Here is a 5,519-nt window from a genome sequence, read left to right as displayed (position 1 = left end):
GATTACCTATGACTAAATGCAAATTTCACTTTGTTCATCTATGTGTAGCATATAATTGAAAAAAACTATTGGTACTAAATGAGGTAGATTCTCAGATATGTGCTCTGATTTAGTATTGATCCGGTAAGTGCTGGAACAAAGCATTCTTGGGTGGATGTGGAGAGTGAAAATATTTACCTTCCTCATTGTTCCATCAAACCTCACCATGGATAGAGAGAGAAGGTAATACTCACGTTGCAATTAATCACAAGCTCATCTGGAACACTCACCCACTAGTCTGTGAAAGGCAAACAGATTTCTTCAGAAGTCTTAGTTTTCCTTACCACCATCAACCAAAAGAAAGGAAAACGAGGTCAAAAATGTAAAGAATAAAGGAAGATCTGATGAAGAAACAAGCCAAAAAAAAATAGTAGGATCTTTAGGAGAAATAGTATTTTACAAAGATTTTCAGAAACAGTACAATATAAATATCCGTGTGTTGATATATTATGCATATACATACGGACACATACATACACACTCACTGAGATATGCATGCATGTTTCCATAAACATCAAGGTTTATTATGCCTTTGGAAACTATTGACTGGGGTGCAAGTCAATACATCTTGATGTTCACCAAAACAAAATCAATAATTGCTTAATAATTTACCAAGACTCATGAGATTTAATGTATCTGATGGCTGTAAAGTAAAGCAAAACTATTACATTTTCGTCAAGGAACACTGGATAAAGGATATAATACCAGCGTCAGATATTTGGAATCAAAACTTGTGCTCCCTCCCTCATTGAACGAAGGCAATTGAAGCATCACCTTTCCCAGAATTGTAGATGACAACTCTGAAATTTGAACAAGGAGAAAAGATTAACAGGAAGGACCCTCCGGGAAGACAATACTCATTAGCAAACTGATTCAGTGTTCCAGACAAATGTGGGCACCTGTGCCTGTCAATTAAATAGCAGCCCCCTCCTGATAAATATAATTTCATCCACTTTCTTAGGCCTCAAACTTGTTTCATGTTGATGGTACATTCATCCTTTCCTAGTTTCTCATTTATCTCCAGAGATTAATAAACACAGGTACTTCAAATGGCCTTGACAACCTCGACCCCAATCCAAAGGGCCTTAGTGACAGACTTAGAAATAAAGTTCTAGCACATATTCTATTCTTCTTTAGGATCACCTTAATATTTGTTTCCACTTCAGGAAGGCAGAATAAAAACATGGCCAACCCTCTGCAGTGCAGATATAATAATTCATCTATAATAAGAAGCTAGACCAATATGGCCAGTCCTCAAAATCATTCGGGTTAAATCCTACATGGAGAAGCTCTACACACTGAATTGTGGCACTGTGTGATATGAATTGTCTGAAAACATGCAGAACAAAAAATAATGTTTCCTAGAGCTTTTAGATGTTATTAATAAAGCGACCTCTGGAGATAAAAATGGAGGTCAAAGCAACCAGTAGAGTAAGCAAAAGAATGGGTTTCCTTCAAAACAAATGTTTCGTGATGAATCTCTCTAAAGAACTGCCAAATTACCATTAGCTGAAATCACAGAAAAGAGATCTGGCTCCCATGCTGTAAGGTCCACACAAGGGAAATAATAAACAAATATGGGCTCCAGAAAATAATGGCTGATAACATTCTCCTAAAAAAACCAAAAAAAAAAAAAAAAAATCCAGAGATGTGAGTTGTTCTTTGCAGCCACTGCCAATATGTAAGGCAGGCATGTAAGAAAAAGGAAGGAAAACCAGATGCAGGTACAATATTAAAGATACCCATTAAAGTTGCCACAGGTTACCCTAATTTACCATGATTGAAATGGTTCTGAGGGCAAGACTGTCAAATGTCTCCTGCATTCATTGAAGGAAACATCCATGATGGTTAAACTCTTCAAGTGTATCACAATTTATTTTTTCAGAGAGCTTACCCATGCATTATCATAATCGAGCCTCACAAAAAAAAAAAAAAAAACATTTAAATGGCCTGGAAATACGTTATTATCCCCCTCTTAACTAACAAGGAAACCGACAACTGAAAATATGTAATTTGTCCAAGATTACACAATTATTGGGGGGCAGAACTTAATTTGGATCCATGTCTTTTAGTTATAAACCCAAGGCACTTCTTTGGATGTCAAGAAGTTTTGATCAAGATTCTCCAGAGAAATGGAAGCATGTGCACACACACGCATGTGTGTGTGCGTGAGAGAGAGACGGAGCGAGGGAGCGAGGGAGCGAGGGAGCGAGGGAGTGAGGGAGCAAGGGAGCTAGAGATTTTTTGAAATTTTTAGAAATTTTTAGAAATTGGCTCACACAATCATAGGGGCTGACAATCTAAAATATGCAGGCCAGGACATGAGTCCATAGTGTAGCGGTTAGCATGTCCGCTTTACACGCATAAGGTCCTGAGTTCACGCCCCAGTGCAGCCACAATCTTTGGTCTATGGCCATGTCACCCTAAATAAGCCCAATGTCTGATCTCGGAAGCTAAGTAGAGTCGGGCCTGGTTAGTACTTGGATGGGAGACCATCTAGGAAGACCAGGTGCTGTAGGCATAAATAATAATAAAATATGCAGGCCAGTCAGCAGTCTAGAAACTCATGCAGAATTTCTATGTTGTGGTCAAGAGGCAGAATTTCATCTTCTTCCAGAAACCTCAGTCTGCTCTTTTGTTTCCCCTCAGTCTTTGCTTTTATGGTCTCCAACTGATTAGATGAGGCCCACCCACATTATGGAGGATAATCTGCTTTACTTAAAGGTAGCTGATTATAAGCATTAATCACATCTAAAATATACCTTCATGGCAACATAAGAACCAGTATTTGGCCAAATGACTGGGCACCATAGTCTAGCCAGGTGTGACATGTAAAAGTAACCATCTCACTACCATTTCTTAGAAAAAAAAAAAAAGAAAACTAGTCTTTTTAATTAGATTTTAATATCTACTTTTGCACATTATCTAGAATAAGCTAGCAAAATTAAGTGCTAACTAGATAAAATTAATCATTCAAATGTCTGTCTCTAACATTACTTTCTTAAAGTACACATCCTTTCTTTAGGTAATTTAGACCACCATTTCACATGAGGTGTTTTCTCCAGTAGGGCTATTGTGAAACATGAAGAACGGTTACTTCTCTGATAACCAGTGTGGGGAAGTGCTCCTTGGTTGACCATGTTCCAACTATTAAGTGATCTAAAGTGCTGTTTCTAAAAATGTGGGTAATGGACTACTTTCCTTAGGATCATCTGGGGACCTTGTTAAACAGCAGATTGTTACATCCTATCCCGGTGCTTTGAATCAGAATTTCTAATAGTGGGTCCTCACTATATTTTAACAAGCATCCTAGACAATATTTATGTTCAGTATAAGAACCACTGAACCAGAAGATTAAAGCAGTGAGCATACCAGTAAGGCTCAGACACTAACACAGAACCCTCTACACATTGCACTCAGGAATAGTCAAATAGAGATCAAGGGAAGAAATAAAAGCAAAACTTCCTAGCTTTGTCAAAAATAAAGACACAGGTTCTTGTATTCTCGCAAACAAATGCCCCAGTGCCCAGTAAAAGCGGGAAACAAACACATAAATGCCTGTAGAAAATGAGCTGGTGAAAGTAAGGATAGATAGACGCATAACACAAAGTGATCACCATGGGCTTTCAGCAATGAAAGAGAATTGTGCCATGTGTGACATTTCACTGTGTAACCAGCAAAAGGTACTTCATCAACACAAGGCACAATTTCAGCTGGTCAAGTGCCCTGAACTTGAAAGACTGTTGTTCTTTGAGGAGATTTTAAACTAGAATTCGTATAAGATATGTGAATAGCCAAAAAAAAAAAAGTACTGTCACTCTGAGAAGTGAAAATCTAAAATCTTGAGAGACTTGCTGTCTAAAGGAATTGTAGCCTTGGCCATATCAGTGTTATTAAGTCTATTCCTTGGTCTTCAGGATCCCATAAACCATTACAGCAAGATGAAATTTCCACTTGGTTTAAATCCTTCTAAGGGAGATTTTGGAAACCTGTTGATAACTTCTGATATGGCTGTGCTTTATTATAGAAACAAAACATAATGCATATTTTAAAAATGAAACCACTAAAACTTTCCTTAATTTAAGGGGTATCTTATGCATGGCTATTTTAAATAGTGAACACATGGTGAGGGTACAGAGGCACCCCCAGTCTACTCTTGGTGGGAATGCAAATTGGAAAAACCACTATGAAAAACAGTATTAAAGTTCCTCAAAAAATTAATAATAGAATCACTACATGATTCAGCAATCCCACTTTGTGTATATCCAAAGGAACTGAAATCAGGATCTTGTAGAGATCTGTACCCCCATGCTTATTGCAGCATTACTCACAATAGTCGGGGTATGGAAACAACCTAAGTGTCTATCAACAGATGAATGAGTAAAGAATGTGATATAAATATAATGAAATATTATTCATGAGAAATGAGAAAGAAGGAAATCCTACTGTTTGCAACAACTTAGATGCAACCTGAGGACATAATGCTAAGTGAAATACGTCATCCAGAAAAAAAAAAAATACTGTATATTATCACTTATATGTGGAATCTAAAAAAGTCAAACTCAGACAAACAGAATAGAATGGTGGTTACTGGGGTTGGCGTATGGGAAAATGGGGATATACTGGTCAAAGGGTACAAACTTCCAGTTATAACATCAACAAGTTCTGGGGATCTAATGTACAGAATGGAGATTATAGCTAATAATATTGTATCGTATACTTGAACATTGCTGGAAGACTAGATCCCAAATGTTCTCAACACAAAAAAGAAACAAATTGCATGACTGGACAGAAGTGTTGGCTAATGTCATGGTGGTAATCATTTTGCAATATATAAATGTATTAAATCAACAAGTTGTACACCTTAAACTTACACAATGTTATACATCAATTATAGCTCAATAAAGCTGGGTGAAAATAAGCAAGTGAAGAAATAAATAGTAAACACGAGTGCGCATTTTAAATATACTGGCTAGAATTAATTTCGCACACAGCTATTCAGGAAGGCATCTATTAAACAAACAGAAACAAAGCTGTAGTTCTTTTCCAAAAAGCCCTTTAGCCTGTAATTTTTAAAAGATGTCAAGCACAGTACAACAATATATAAATATATGTTTACATACATATATGTTTAATTAATTTGTTCAAAGAATGAATGAATGAATGAACCTAGTGTTTAGGGGACGCTAACGTAAAAAGAAATAGTCAGGAATGAAATGGATTTGATTTATGGTCCTTCCACTTATTAATTTATATGTTCATAAGCATATTACTAACGCTGGGCCTTGTTGGTCTCTCTTCAGACAGGGGCATCAATACCCTCTTCACAGCATTGTTATTAACATGCTTAGCAGGATTTCTGGGTCAACGTAACAAATGTAAGCTGCGACACAGAATTTCCCTCCACTGATATCTAAGCAAGCAAGAAAAAGGAGCTACACCAACTCACAAATGGAAAATTAATCAAATTAGGGATGTAC

The 5,519-nt window shown here is 36.8% G+C and overlaps 1 pseudogene; it reads left to right on the top strand.

Moving 5' to 3' along the window:
• Nucleotides 1-2,444: 2,444 nt before the first annotated feature.
• Nucleotides 2,445-2,560, top strand: LOC112476899 (annotated as a pseudogene).
• The last annotated feature ends 2,959 nt before the right edge of the window (nt 2,561-5,519 follow it).

This window comes from Pteropus alecto, unplaced genomic scaffold (assembly GCF_000325575.1).
Source record: "Pteropus alecto unplaced genomic scaffold, ASM32557v1 scaffold81, whole genome shotgun sequence".
NCBI lineage: Eukaryota > Metazoa > Chordata > Mammalia > Chiroptera > Pteropodidae > Pteropus > Pteropus alecto.
This window is presented reverse-complemented; position numbering and strand designations above follow the sequence as displayed.